This window comes from Thunnus albacares, chromosome 9 (assembly GCF_914725855.1).
Source record: "Thunnus albacares chromosome 9, fThuAlb1.1, whole genome shotgun sequence".
NCBI classification, from domain to species: Eukaryota; Metazoa; Chordata; class Actinopteri; order Scombriformes; family Scombridae; genus Thunnus; species Thunnus albacares.
The window spans coordinates 26,155,148-26,171,612 of NC_058114.1; the positions used below are offsets into that span (position 1 = coordinate 26,155,148).

The following is a 16,465-nucleotide window of genomic DNA, read 5'->3' on the forward strand; positions in this document are numbered from 1 at the left end:
TGGGACTTATGGGACATTTTACTTGAGAGAAAAAACAGACCCTTTGGAGATTGTCGAACCATGGGACACACATACTGTGGCAACCAATTCATGGTGTTGAAAAGAAAGTCTAACTTGATGATGCTCAGCACCATAATGTAACCGTGCCCCCCCCGTGGCTATCCTTGAGTGGGCCCTTGATAAAAATATTTTGATTTTTTTAAGGCCGGGGGGGGGGGGGGGGGGGCGTTGAGGCACAAATTAACACAGCAGAGCGAGTAAAGGTGCTGAGCCTGCGTCTGTTAAGATACAGGACCTGTCCATGGTCTTGCACATTTGACTCCTCCCCATTACACATTGTTGCGGAGTGCAGGATTTAATAATCAAATACTCAATACTACTTACAGAACTGTACTGTGAGGAAAGAACAAGCTTTTCCTACGTCACGGTAAAAAAAAAAAAAAACATAGTTGTTTTACAGGCAGGGGCTGCGGGGGTATACTTTACGGCCCAAATGATGCTGGCTTCTACTTTGCCGTCTTCCAGTCAACAAACTCAACAACATGTCTTGAGTGTCATGTATTCCAATAAATACTCCTACAGAAACAGCGATGGAGCATGCAGTGTGTGTAAACTGTTTAGATGGTGAGTTCATAGGTCCAGGACTGTGCCATTTTTAATACAGGAACGGATGCGGAAGATCAGTATCTTTCAACGCATTTAGTGATTTCTTTCAGCAGACGACAACTTTGGAAAGATTTTCCATTTTTACTCCTGACTGTGGATACAACAAACCACATTAAGTGGTTTTTGTTTTAAGAAAGTTAGCTGTCCCTTCTCTTCTAACACCATCCAGAATTCTTTTTGTCTCGTCTTGAGGATAAATACATGTAGATTTATGTGGTCTATGCAGTGGTGTTGTTCTCCCACTGACCTCATTTAATAATAGTGTTTTTATGCGTCGGTTACTGTAAGTGTTGATACACATTTTCTGCCTGTAAAACCGCAGCTGAGAGGTGAAAATGCTTTTTCCTAAACAGATCCAAAGATCTGAGACACATGAGACATGACCGTCATGTGTGCCTCTCAAATCTATCTCAACTGAAATAGACTTCTGGGTGGAGGAGTGCAAGTGGCTTCTCCCCCCCCCCAAAAAAAAAACGGTGACAAAGTCAATTTGGAGACATTTCTTAAAAGGTCAGCAGAGGATGAGTTGAATAGACTGTAGTTTAGGTAACCTGTGCAGAGACACAGGTGGACTTACAAATAGAAAACAAATTGCTCAGCGCCAGGATTGGCATTGTCTCTGTGCGCTGTGGGAGACCTAAGAACCAATATCTACAGCCTTTCAAAAAGAAAATTGGAAGCAGTTCACATCCATCTGGTTCATGTTTGAATGGCTTTGGGATACAAATATGGTGACAGTAATATAATTGTTATTGAACCAAATATCTTGTGAGCACAGAACACAGATGAGATCTCCAGCTCAGGACTGGAGGGTGAAAACACAGAACTCTGGCTTTTTTTGAGCAGATTGATTGTTCGAGAGATGGACAACATGTGTTTGATAAGCTACAGGAAAACACAAGTCATTTGTAAAAACAAAAGAAAAAGAACACTGTATATTTTGCTGGAAATGCTTTTGAAAGTAGTGTGCTACATTGCTCGCTTTCTTTACTTTACTCCGATATGGAACAATATTCACAGTCACAATAGATGAGCTATTTTGGAAAGAACTGGCAATGCAATCCAGCTGAGAGTAAGATTAATGCTCAGACTGTTCAAGGTTTGTCCAAGAAAAAATCCAAATCCAAAAAAAATCATTGCAATCAGGGTATGAACAATGCAAGGAGTTGATTTTCCATTTATTTCCTACTGTACACTCTACCAAACCAGAGACAGCAGGAGTTATGAACAAAGACGCAACCTGGCAGCTGCTGATGATGCTGTTATCAACTCTTTAACAAGGATCCACACAGCAGGGAATAATGCTTTCTATAGTGATGTAGTTTCTAAAGACTCAGAAATCTGATGAAAAACAGTGAATAAACAGCATCCTGCAGTTCACTGAGGTCAATGTGAAACAGGCTCCACGCACAGACCCAAAACATCACAGACTGCTCTGCCAGAGTTCTCAATTGAACTGTGCCCTAAACATGATAATTGCCTACAGAGAAACACTCCACAAAATCCTCTTCCCACGAGGTCAATCAAACATGACTTTTTCCTTCATTAATTTCCGAATTGCGCCGTATATGTTTCCGTTTAATTTGTCATTTACTGCAAACTAATTATCCAATTTGGGCCAGCAATGTCTTGAATTCTAATGAGTTAAATAATAGTTCATAACTTTCAACTACGTACTGACAGATACTGTTATGTAAAAGTCTTCCAGCCATGTGCTCCTCTGCTTATCAGTGAAGTGGTGTCAGGGTGAGTGACAGCCAATGAACTGACACAGACAGGAAATGTCCTACTTTACTGAGTTTATGTCACTGGTTTGCAGTTTCTAGGAAACAGTTGTTACAGATCATGAACCTCACTTGTCATTGTTAAGACTAAGGTTGTTTTGAACCCAAAAGCAGACACGGAAACAGAAAGGAATGGATAAGATGGGATGGTTTTAATGAGTAAATTGGATGTGAAGGGAAGAAGGGGGGGGGGCTGGCGATGGCAAGGGGCAGACAGGCTGTAGGGGAGTTGTATGGTGGAGCTTGGCTGGTGGCTGGGTGAATATGGTGTGGTGTGGCTGAAGAGTGGGCAGTGTAGAAAGCGATGACGCAGTGGACGAGCTGGCACTGGAGACCTGGACACAGGAGAAGTTGGATTAGTAAGTTGCACAAGGAGATCACGAGAAAATAACGTAAGTAGTAAGAATACTGAGCGGCCCAGAGAGAGAGTAGCTACCACTGAGCTGACTGGACAATCCGGTGATGAGTGGAAGGGGAGATGGAGTACTTGAGCTGTGAGTACATGAGCTGATTGCAGACAGGTGTGGAGGTGAACCAGGTGCCCAGTCAGGGAAGCCATTCCCAAGACATACACACACACACACACACACACACAAACAGACAGGGGAGACACAGGGGCCCTGACAGTCATTATATGACCACTGACAACAAATAATGAATAATGTTGTCATTATTTTAAAACAATGCCAACAGTCTACAGCCATGGTAGCGGCCCTGTGAGGCTGTACCCAGGCACAACGGTGCTTTGAGCTAAATGCTTACATCAACATGCTAACAAAATAATCCAAGATGGTGAACGTGTTAAACATTATACCAACTCAGCATTGGCATGTTAGCACGCTGAGGAACAAAGTACAGCTGAGACTGCTGGGAATGTCATTAAAGGAGTTGGCTGGTGAAATGATCTGCAAACATGTATTGTGTGCATATCCAAAGCCAGATATATCTTACCTCTCTGCGCTGCAGACCTTCGTTGTTGTCCAAAAACTGTTAAAAACACATCAATGAGACAAACTGTTGTCCCAGAGATTATGGTCACGTTAGTTTGTTTAAAAATTGTTCCAAAGACTAATAACAGCAATCAGGTTTTCACCGTTAAGTGAGTAGTTCTGTGTGCGGCAGACACCACTTCATTTAAAGTGCTACACATCAAGACCTGCGACTAGGTGTGACTCATTGACATGTTTTGAATTGTTTTTTTGGACAACAACAGAAGTCTACGACACAAAGGAATAAGATATATCAGGCTTTGGATACAAACACAAAACTTAAGTTGATCAATTCATTGTTGGTTTGGCTCTGCGCATGAGATTTGTTGACAATAAGAAAAATATAGAAAATAACCAGCCTTAACCTTTAGGTATTTAGTCATAAAGTATTGGACAAAATTAGATTTTGACGAGATGATGGTGCTAGCTGAAAGTTAAGGGATCACCAAAGTGGTTATAATTCATCCTGTGGAGGACACAAATGCATGTCCATCCAATAACTGTTGAGATATTTCACTCAAAGCCACAAATATCAATCTCACAGTGGATCTAGAGGTGAATCAGGGGATCACCAAAGATTAGGATTTATCCTCTGGGAATCATTAATGTCAAATTTCATGGTGATCCTTCAAATAGTTCTTGAGAAACGGTATGTCAGTCTGGACCAAAGTGGTGGACCAACAGACCAACTGCCATGGCCATCCATAGAGCCAGGCCGCTAGCATGGCTAAAAATAAGAAACAATACCAACGACTGTGAACTGTAACATAGGTATTTTCTAGCTTAAAGTTATGCTAGTTCATGCCGATCCAATGTTTCCCCTTTAACTATTTAATATATTGTTTTTATATTTCCAGTCAGATGACCTTTTCTGGTTATTAATTTCTTTTTGTATTGGAGAAGCCTGTCTGTAGTAAGATAAAGTTATCTGGAGAAAAGTCAGACTGATGCAAAATAATTGCATTAAGGCTTTCAGTGTGCCAGGATAGACGAGTACTAGATGTTCCTGACAAGAAATCTTTTTAATTTAAATGAATGAAAGTTGAGAATCCTTGAAAGATGCAAGACAAAGTGATTGAAGGGTGAGCTGAGATAACAAATACCTGGAGTGATTTTTTTTTTTTTTTTTAATTACGTGTATTTATCCACAAAATGTCATGTTCCCTTTTGGCAGCATCCAGATTATACAGTTTGACACATTCTCACCTTTAGGAGTTGCAGTGCTTCAGTGAGGGGAGGAGAGTTTTTTTTTTTTTTTTTTTTTTTTTTAGCCAAACAATTTAAAATGCCTCCTGGCTGCTGCATCAGGAACTACTACATGTTGCTTAACAAAGAGGTTTTCTAAAGTGCTACAGAGCAAAGGGTCTAAACTTCACAAGTTATTAAGGTGTACCTCAATTCACCGAGCCGGTACCATCTCCAGAAACATTACTAAGTCCAAAAAATTAGTCTTTCCACCTCTGTCATCTCAGATTGTCAGAGTTTGCAACACCTGAGATTTTTTACTTCATTGAAAGTCATTTTTCCAGGGGATAAGGTTCAATGCACATAACGCTCTCTGTTCTCTGTTTCACCGAGATCCTATTCCCAAACTCCCGAACTGTCCAGGGCCACAGATACATGAATAATAAAATAATGAGCATGATCAGGTTGCCAAGCAGTGGATTTGACAAACAAAGCCTGAAGCTATAATATCACTTGTGATTTCTATGGCATTAATAATGCATTTCCTTCCAGTTGTCCCGTTCAAGACCGAAGATAATGTGTAGAGCTTTGGCACAAAGTCTGCTGTATCCAGCCAAAAACATAGAGTTGACATCTTGATCTGACAACCTGTTATTTTTTTTAATCGTGCAGATTGTGTCTATAAACCGTCAGCCTTCTGTTCCACTTGATTACAATCTGAGCCATACTGTATGTTTGCTGCTCCCCAGGGTGCCACCAATTACACTCAGTAGATACTGCAAATACTCTCAGTTTGTAGTTTAACATTTATACAAGCAATACAGATTTTCTGATCTATCATTTTATCATTTTTAAGGTCATATTTAAGACAGGTGATCTGTGTGCAGTTTCAGAATGACCAGAAGGGACGTGAAGATCAGTGATATTGAAATACCAGACATGAATTGATTTTATTATCTTGAATTGTTGTTTATCTTAAATAGCCTACTTTTCAAATAGGTCTATAGCAGTTATTTTGTTTTCATCCATCATGCTGTTGCTGCTAACCTTTGTCCTCCCTTTTTATCACTCTGTAGTATATTTTGACTCTGTAAATATCATATAAGTGCAATAAAGTTTGTTATTATTATGACAATCACGGCTAATTAAAGTCAAAGGTCAACTGAAAAGTAAACCTGGATCCAACAGAAGCTATGACAACCATTACAGTTAGATATCACTACCAGTGTTGGAATACATATATTGTGTGTTGTGAATATGTATCATAAGTTGATCTATTGTATGTATTATCTATAAATAAAAAAACCTCTCAGTGCAGTGCAGTGAGTGTGATGAATTGCGTCACACAGAGCGTCTTCAAAGCCTTTAACAACTTTCCTCTACAGATATGAAGAGAGGATTCAGGAAACTTCGGAAGCAGCGTGATGTTTCTGTGCCCTACATTAACTTATCACGTCTGCCATTCAGGTGTCACTTCTCGTTCACTGACTCACTGTCACTTGTCACTCACTGACTCACTGATGCAACCTGATTACTTTTGACCTCGTTTTGTATATTAATTCAGCACTCTGAGGGGAGCAGCCAGAAAAAGAAAAAAAGAAAAAAACGCACACAGCTCATCTGGATGAGTATACAGAAAAACGAATTTGCCCGGCATACATACACAAATGCCATTTAGGGTGATGACGCACCTATTTCCCCCCAACCTGGCATCTGTCCTGGGAAGCCATACACCTGCTCTGACAGTGGAGCATGTCATGTTCACACACATCAGGAGCACAGCAGTCTTCTGATTGTCAGGTTTCATATTTAGATTTCATGCTCATCTGAACACGAACAACACACATTTTCATTTTGCACAGCACGGTATTTTTTTGTTTTGTTGATTTATTATCTTGATGGTCTGCCATGTGTTTCTAAATTAGCAATTAAGTTGGCTTATGACCATTTCTAGATGAATACAGCCATTTAGATCAGACTTAAAGGCACAATTTTAGTTATTCAAGTTATTGGGCTTTTTTGTCCAATTTATTTAATCAAAGGGTCTATTATCAATATTTTTATATAAACAACAGATTGCATGACTGCTTACCTTATTACTTATATGACAGTTTGTTTGTAGTGATGAACCCACTGAAATGTATTACTTTTTCTCTCGCCTCTACAGAGTAAAACTCGCCGTTTTACTCATTGTATTGGTTTTCTGGCCTGCAGCTTTTCTGTTTTGGTTCACTCTCACCGCTGTTGTAGAACCATTCTCAGACGCAGCACGTAGCTGTTTTCATGCTACTATAAACCCTATGAAGCTTCTTGCTCAGCACCAAACAGCAGACAGACACAGTTAGTGAGGGGACTGCCCATTAGTCCGAAGGCCCATTATTCCGAAACTCCAGTAGTTTGAAAAATGTCCCATTGGACCAAAAGCCCATTAGTCCAATTGTCCGTTATCTCAAAAACAAACACTCGTTGCTCCAAAAATACACACTCTAGAGTTGTTGGAGTTCAGGGACTGCTGGCCCTGTCCACTGGCCCTGTCCACTACCCCCCCCCCCCCCCTTACGACAGCGGACGCACGCCACTGTGTGTTTACGGTTGGGTTTAGGGTTTGGGTTTGCACGTCAAAACACACTAAGATATTAAGGGCAAAAAACTCCAAGGAGAATGTGTGTTTTTGGAGCAATGGGCCTTCAGAGCAGTGGGCTTTTGTTTTTGGGATAACGGGCCATCGGACTAATGGGCTTTCAGTGCCAATGCCATGGCACCATTAGCAACTAGCTGGTGAACAAAGTGGAGCCTTCAGCAACCAAAGAGCAAGATATTTTCTTTAGGAGTTGGTGGAAACCAGAGAAGAGCTAAAGAAAGAGGGAACATTGTTGAACATATTCAAATATTCAAATATTCAGCAATAAAAGGGGAAGGATCATTTTTCATTTCATATATATAGATATATTTTTTTATACGGTCCTGAGTTCCAGATGAGTCACCAAACAAATGAAAATGTTTTACAGGAAGAGAAAAAACAAGGATTTTGACATAAAAAATACTCAAAAATGATTTTAGGACACATATTTGGCATATAGAAACAACACAGGGACAAAGGATTAGAATTGGAAAAATGTCTTTAAACAAAAAAAAAGAAGACACATTTGCTGTCCTTCAGTCGGCTGAGAGACTCTTAGCCTGAAGTGTTCTTTTTCAGCTTGTTTTGAATCATTATAAACTGAGGACTAGGCCTAGACCTTATTGACTGCTGTGTGAGTGTCTGCCACTAAAAAACAAAACCCTTTCGCTGACATCGGCCATTATGAAGCTGCAGTCTCTTCACATCAGCCAGGCATTGACAATATTTAGCCTAGATATTCAGAACAAAGTCATGTTTGGCTTCAGGTTACATAGATACAGAAAGATTCTTTCAAAGCAGCTAAATATGATGGACACATAGGTAGTTTCAACCCTTCTCCTGTCCTCTGTGAAATACTGATAGATGTATATTCTGTGCACGTTGCTCAATATTGCAGCAGTCTTTACCTCAGCCTGCAGAAATCCCATATCCCCAGAACACACAAGCACCTATACTTTCACACATGTGCTCATTTCACACACAATCTGCAGGGACTTCATTTCTGGTAGAATTTAATAATGTTTAAAATGACCAACAGTGGTTGGCTGCTGACAGCCACTGCCAGCCTCGACACAAGAAACATCCTTTGCTCTCTCAGTGCCACCTGTGTTAAAAAAAAAAACAACAACAGAAAAGCATCTAGTCTTGTACAACACCCAAAGGAGTGTTACACATATCTTAAATACAAGCACCTCTGAAGTTTTCCTGCTTTTCCCACACACACGACTCGCTGTGACTTCAGCATTTCGTCTTGTCTCTTGGTATGAGGTGTCACATCAAGTGCAATGCGTTTAACACACAGCGGGGCCTGTAGAGAGCTAGTAAATTTCTGCTCAGAGTTATGTGTTGTAACTGAAATGAAGGAACCAGCTGAGCAAGCAGATGCTTCCGCTGACACAACATCTGCCATAAACTGGAATGTGGGAGTCCCAACGCAAGTAGTCTTCAAAAGACTAAAATGTCAAAAAACAACAGAATAGCATGAAGAAAAAAACCATAATCCCTCAAGGGGTTGTATTGATTTCAGAGCCAGCCAGGTGAAGCATATCTGCGCTTCTATGTGTGCAAACATTTTATCAGTAAAGAGCATACTGCGATATCGATGGGTGTTTATCCCCCACATCCTGGCACAAACATCATCAAGCCGAGAATTTGAAACGACTGCAGTATGTGTCTCATTTCCCATGATTTACGTTGGCTTGACTGTGTATTAAATCAGTGTTATTTATTGTCCAGGCCAGGGAATCTATTACAATATCAGTTTGACCTTTTCCTATTTTCAGAAGATTCTGCTGTGATAATGTCAACATTGTCCAGCTCACAGAGAAGCAGATTTTTTACATTCTGGTTTTGAAGGTCTGTATCTCAGTCTGCCATTCACAATTCTTAGCCTGGGGTGTCCATAGTATGATATGAATTGCACAGTGTTACTGGGAATAACCATCTGTAGGCGCCGTAAGACCACAAACATACAGGATATCCCAAATGCAAATGAGGCTAATATACAAAAGATTGAAAATATTAACAAATTGTTGAGAGAGCCATGTTCATAAATCCTTACATAATCGGCTTACACACACTTTATTTTAATTTCACTGTCAGATCAAATCAGAGGAATCCAAGGTTCAACACAGCTCTGATATTGCAGCATCCATAGCCGACAGAAACCTCTCTCCATCTTGCTTCGTAACAAATCTTTCAACACATCTTCATGCGGTGTAGGAGAGGAAGATATCTTTTCTCTTCATATTATTTGGTAAATATTTATTTCAAGCTTTGAGGAATAACTGAACAAAATCAGAAATCATTTCACTTTCTGTGATGTGTATTACAAGCCAGCAGCTATAAACCTTTTCAGTGACTCCATGTGTGTTGGATAAGCTGCCAGGAGGAGAGACATCCACCTTTTCTTTAACTGTGACACATTCAATTTCTGCAAATGCTTTGTGGATCCATCCATCTCCACCTTAACTTGTAATCCGGCGTGCAGTGGTTTTCCTAGACAGCGCAGACATTCATAAGGTTAATGCTGTCTGTGCAAGACAAAGTGCTACTGTTACACAAAGAAAAGTGGCTGTGACATAACTAAATCACTCAGGAGAAACATCAGACATGAAGATTTGCTTGGTGGCACAAAAAAAACCTGATGCACACAATATATCAGAATTCTCTGACATTTCATAGACTAAACAATTTATCAAAAAATGATTGGCAGATTAATCGATAATGAAAATAATAGTAACAATAAGCCCTCAATATTTTTTTTAATATAAATAGAAAAACATGTTTTGAAACTCTTTTTATATAATGCATTTGGAGTTTCCTCTAAGCTCTTGTGAAGAAAATACAAAGTCATATTCACACTCACTTGACATCTAATTGCAAGGCTCATGTGAATTTTGTCACCCATAAAACTTGTCAAGAAAAGGTTGAGAAACTGTTCAAAAGAGACACAATCACCAGCAGATTATTCACACACAACTACACCATCTCTTGGGCTCAGTATCAAAGGAGTCAGCTATTGTGAGCGTTTTGTATTATGTAACAAAGGGAAAACTCTGCTTCCTGAAGTTGCAGAAACAACAATTCAAAACTGAAATTCATTATGTAAAACACCAAACTCAAATGCAAGTCTCCACAGAGGTACCCACTCACATTAATCAGCACACAACCCATCAGCACACATAGTACAACTATGAGTGTCAGACATGAGAGCTTAATTACCTCTGCTCAAGAGAGGTGCCTGCCTCGAGGACTACTCAGCAGATTTCACTGACATTTCCTGGAAGATTAGGCCAGAGACCAAGAACTAAATAGTTGTTGGGGTGGACAGCGCCACCTTGTGGGCATTAATGAAGCACTTTATGTTATTGCTGACCTTGTTCTTTTTTGGAAACTCTTGCCAGAAGTTCCATCCAAGCGTCACCAAATTTGGTATCTGAATGACCCCATTTGTTTTGTTTTCTCCATACATTTTTCTGTGACTGCTTGTCAAATTCATGTGGCCTCTTTGGCATATGACGCCCATAATTCTTGAATGCACAATTATTACCACCTTAAGTAGACGTGTACAAACACATTCCTTATAATCCTGTATAATGTAAGCATGATTCATCTATGGGTGGCACTACAGCAAGATAATTTTAAATGGCTATAATTTAGTGGTCATGACACTAACTATTCATCCCTGTACAAAGCAGGGATTAAACAGGGTTAGGTTAAAACCAACGTCATGTAAAGTATATTTGACACAGATCCAGATGCACATTAAAAACATCTAGGCATTGTCTTAATTGAAATAACAAATTTAGAGGTCTTTGCAGCCTTGTTGAAAACATTAAATCTCTAAGGGCTTTTAGTTTAATGATAAGCAGCACATTAGCTTTTACCTTTGAAACATCTATATTCTAATTTCTTGCTTCTTTTCTTGTGTCGCCCACATTCTGCTTGGCCATCAGAAGTGAAATACTGGTGACCCATATTAACAGAGCACATTCAGTCAGGATTTGAGACGTTATATAATTTGGCAGGAGTACCTGAAAAATATAACACACAAGAAAACAACTGGTGCTTCGCTCTATAGTGGTAAGGTTTTTCAGCAGACTCAGCCCCATTTTCTATTCCCAAGAAGATCCTATAAAGAGTCTCTAATAACATGGCTATTATCCAGCTCCAGTGACTTTCTCTATATACCGTACAGCCCTATAAGCCCTCACACATGCAGAAATTTTACTGTACGAATTGTGCCCTGTTAGGAAGCACTGAGCAACCAGCACTTCTCAGAACAGAAACTGTATCTGAGAAGTGTTGATTAAACTTTATGATTGTTTGTGTTGGTTTTGTTTTGTGTTGGTGTTACTACTATATGTACATACATTAAGTGACATGAATTTTAGACATTCATTTTAATATAATGCAGTCCAAAGCAACACCACCACAAAGAACACTCAAAATATTGATTTAACACACCTAAAGTAGTCTAAACAAAAACAAAACATTTTGAATAATGTTTTATCCCATTCTGCATGAACAGATGTAAAATAAAGTGAACTTTCCCTGCATGCATGGTTTGGTTTGTTGAGTTGACATGTTATATCTGCAGGTTACATATAACAGGATGAACGCTCCCTTTTGCTGGAAGGTTAATCGAGCACCTTTTTTTTCCTGGCCACTGGCAATGACATGAATCATATCCACCATAAATCCTTCAGCAGAAGGATATAACACATATAATGCTTTATACACCTCACAAAGCACCAGGGACAAAAAGTAATGTTAGACAGTGTATGAAAAAAGGTTCAAAGCACTTTATCTGAGAAAAAAAAACATTATGGTTATGACCACTGAAACTCTTCCAGTTTGACCACTTGTATTTATTGCATGGCTAGTGAACAGCTAGTGAAATACATTGTCCAGGTGTTTCTGTACATCTGATTCATGGCAGACATCTTTATTTGTGAAACACAGGTGTAATAACGTTACCTATTGCTGCGTTCCATTTAAGGTGATGCACTATCAGGTCCCTGGTTGTGTACATGCTGGCACCTAAATGGGACAGTCATCATTAATGTCAATGATTACATCTGTGCTTTTCCACCATATGAACGTCCATTGTGAGCAAGGTCAACTTTTTTATGTATGTATTTTTATGTATGTATGTGTGCTTAGAAGAGTGTTGAGTAAGACTGATGAAAGTATTTTTCTTTATACAACCACATGGACAGTTGGCATACACTGCAAACCCCTTCATTTCATTTATGCATATAACAGTTTTTGAAATCTACTCACTGTGCTCCAGATGTTAACACCCCATTGGCGACAATACACACACCAGCATACCAAAGAAGATTAGCTGTAGATGTTAATATCTATGAAGAGTGTGGGGTGGCAAGGTGGAGTGATTAATTGGGCTTTTACCTTCGCTGTTGGGCCTTATGATGTGTTTTTGAAAAGAGGGGACTTGGGAAGTTTCCCACTGCGGAGCAGCAAAATAAATTTTAACACCACTCAAACATTACTAGTCAGAAACTCCAACAGTGTCATGAATAAAAAAGATCCTGTGCCTTGGCTCATTGCCACTCCTGCAGTCTGAATTTGCAAAAGCCTCTGTCTTTGTGAGATTAAAGTAGGTAAATAAAATACAAAATGCTTGAGGAGACTGGATGCCATGTGGAGACACTGTTATTATTCTGAATTTATGTTACATAAAGATAACAAGAATCACCTGTCCATTGCGGCATGTTATCTGTTGAAATTTCCATCCCATTATGGATAATGGTGAGAATGCCTGATCCCCTGCATCCTAAACAATTTGTGTCTCACCATTTAGTCTCATAAATTTGGTAAGGGTTGGGATGACTTAGTATTTTCCATAATATTGGACAGTTCCTTGAAGTTAATGTATCTAAGGGTACAGTTCCCTTAAATTGTGTCCACGTTTTCCTCACTTGCATCTTAAGTCCCTCCCACTAAAGATGCAAGGAAAAGATGCAAGGAGGGAGGAAACGAGGAAATACGTTTTTAGAGAAATGAGACGTCCTTTCCTCTGAAGTGTCATGCTGTCAGTTGGCTTTAACAGCTGTAGCAACTTTTGATGGAGTTTTGTCTGTACACAAGTGTGCTGTCCTAATAGTAATAAAGGCTCACAGTTATCACTGCCGGAGCAGCTGTTTTCTCTCTGCACCTGCTACCTGTTTGATAAACACCTGCACATGAATAAAAACCTGCATTCTGTATTTATACTGTCCTACTCAGATGCACATGAACCATTTTTACTGGCAGAAGGAGTTTATATTATTTATTCATTTTAATTTAGTCCGACTGTGAATTCATTATTTAGAAAAATATGATTAGGGTTTCTTTTGAACACAGGAAATTAGGCTGAATGTTTCAGGGAAAATTATGTAACTCATATCAAACCCAACACTCAGGAATTTTCATGCCTCACATGTGACTGAATGGAAATGATGATAAATAATGTAAAATATAAATGTATTCAAAAAGTGCTTTTTGCTGACAGACAGACTCTCCCTGACTTTAATTTTATCCATAATAAAAGTTAATGGGAAAAATTACAGATCATGAAAAGAAAAATATTTCTAATAAATGAAGAAAGTTGTTTGTGGTTCTTTTGTTGATCAGACTGACAATTAACAGATTTTTAACTAGAGTAGATGATGAATCAGAAAAATAAAATATAGGGAGTGGTACACTTGTGTTGAATCTGTAATCTGTTTCCACCAAGTGGGTAGGTCGGGTTCTGGAAAGTGAATCCAATGTGGAAATGACTTAAACCTGCATTCTCTCTAATGGCCATCAGGGGGCGACTCCACTGGCTCGAAAAAGAAGTCTGATTGTATGGAAGTTTATGAGAAAATTACCCTACCTGTCACTTGATTTATTACCCGAGTAAGCATTTTCCTAATGAGTTTATGGTCTCAATCGCCAGTTTCAAGTCTTCAATACAGTATGATGTTCATTTTGTAAATTATGGTCCCATTTAGAATGAAATAGATAATAAAGCAGGGTATGCTTTAGAGCGTGGCTACGTTTTGATTGACAAGTCACCACCATAGCAACAATGTTGGTTAGGTAACGTAACCGTGGTATAACCTCAGATTCACAGAGTATAGGTATACTCGTAGCCGTTGCTATTTCAGTGTGTTTTCAGTTCATGAAAGTTAACTGTAACATTTTGGTCACCTAAAAAGTCTTGTTCAGCATTTGGTTGTACTCAAAGACCCTCTAAGGAGTCAGAGTTTTGTCCAGTAAGTACATTTTGTTTTAATGGTTTTAGGCCTGTTTTTCGCTAGTGAAAATTAGCATTAGCATTATCACAGATAACCATAGACTGTAAATGCACTGTGCTAACCAAACTAGCAGCGAGCAGCTAGCATAAGGCCCTATTCAGACCAAATCAGGCGGTGCAGTGAAAATGCCAGTCCTTCCATTCATTTGAAAGGGGGTAGGTGCGTTTAGCCTTTGGCCACAGCGGCGGCCTATGGTGAGAAAATTGATCCAGAGTCAACTTTTGGAGAACCACAACCCAACGTAACGGTGATCACAGCCGGCGATCAGACTGATCAGAGCTACACAACCCCGCCATGAGGGAGTAAAAAGACGTATCTAGGAGGCGCAGAGGACATTTATCTTGGTTTGATAATGTTAAAAGTAATTTTAGGCTTTGCTGTCTGCTTCCCGACTCATTTTTAAAGAAGACAAGAGAAAGGGAAAAAGAGGGAGAGCAGCTGTGGTTGAGCAAGCTAGAGAGTGAATGAAGAGAGTTGTGGCCAAACGTGTAATTACGTCACATGATGTTATTGGGCCCAAAAAGACTTCCCCCATAGACTTACATGTAGAAAGCAAATCTGTTAATCAGCGAATACATTTTTTTGAGCGTCACAGCCCCCATGAAATGACTTGTTTCACAATCAGAATTTGATCCACTCGGGCCCATCACACGTTGAAAGGTCTAGAAGAGCTGCACAATTGAATCGTTTTATCCCCATTCATGTTAGCTGGAGGGTTAAACTGGAAGTTAGCAGTCTTGGCCGGTGTAAGTCTCTAGTGAACATGTTCTAAGGGCACATTGGGCCCATAGAGCGTGTGCAGTATGTTTTCATCTGGGTAATTTCTCCACAATGGGAAGTGGCTTTTTGGCAACTTTCATAGGAATGAATGGGCCCTGCCTCCAATGCTGTATCCAGTTCTCTTTATACATCCATGCTTCAAAACGGGAGTCCACAAACCAGTGGGTGACATCATGGTGGCTATGTCCATTATTTTTTTACAGTCTATGGTTTTCACTCAGCGATGTTGTGATGTGTCAGATCAGTCTGATCAGCTGCAACATCCACTGATATTCAATAAGGGGGCATTTTGGCGACTGAAAGACTTCAGGAAGGCTATTCTCGTGTATCCTCGCTCCTCAGAGCAGAAATAAGAACTTTGAGACGGCCTTCAAGATGGCCAACCGGAACGATTTCTGGGTCAAGCGAGGATCAAGGAGCGAGGACTGATCAAATAAGGGAATTGGGATGCACCTTAAGTATTATGAAAATGCGCTGTACCTCTGTATCACTGTATCACTGCACTGTATTTGTACCTTAATCAATGTCATGTAAGCTCAAAAATCCAACTCTTTTTTGGGCTGTTTTAATGATGTTAGATGAGTGGGAAATAGGAAAATCTGAGTTTGAATTTCCTCAGTTCCCATATATCATGAATGCAGCATGAGATTCCTTTTGTCAGCCATGTGTTTCAAATGAAAAAGTCATCCAGTAAAAAACATTAACATTAACTTTACAGTATTACCTTATCTTCTACACTTTCAACACACAAATTATAGGAAGGGTTTTAAAAGACAGCAGACAGCCAAAACAAAACATGTCCACCTGACAGCTGTGACAACAGCTAAACTGCCGTCAAGCATACAGAGGCACTCTTATTAGCCAATTAAAACAGGAGCTAAGGAGCTAACTTGATATGACTATGGGTGCATCTCAATTCCCTTATTAGGTCAATCTCTGCTCCTTGGTCCTCGCTTGACCCGGAAGCCGTTCCAGCCCAGCATCATTAAGGCCGTCCCAAAGCTCTTATTTCTGTTCTGAAGAGCCATGAGCGAGGATACATGAGAGCAGCCTTCCTGAAGTCTTTTACCGGCTGACACATCCCCTTATTGGCTATCGGTTATTGATTGGACGCTGCAGCTGATTGCTCAT

The 16,465-nt window shown here is 39.7% G+C and overlaps 2 long non-coding RNA genes across 2 annotated transcripts; both read right to left on the bottom strand.

Annotated features, from left to right (window-relative positions):
• Positions 1–2,605: 2,605 nt before the first annotated feature.
• Positions 2,606–3,442, bottom strand: LOC122989664. The gene is made up of 3 exons (XR_006405133.1): positions 3,402–3,442; positions 2,887–2,957; positions 2,606–2,785 (listed from the first exon to the last, which is right to left on the bottom strand). It is a non-coding gene; the product is annotated as an uncharacterized LOC122989664 (long non-coding RNA).
• A 6,052-nt stretch (positions 3,443–9,494) lies between these two features.
• Positions 9,495–10,518, bottom strand: LOC122989614. Its single transcript, XR_006405117.1, has 2 exons — positions 10,470–10,518; positions 9,495–9,743 (listed from the first exon to the last, which is right to left on the bottom strand). It is a non-coding gene; the product is annotated as an uncharacterized LOC122989614 (long non-coding RNA).
• Between the last annotated feature and the right edge of the window lie 5,947 nt (positions 10,519–16,465).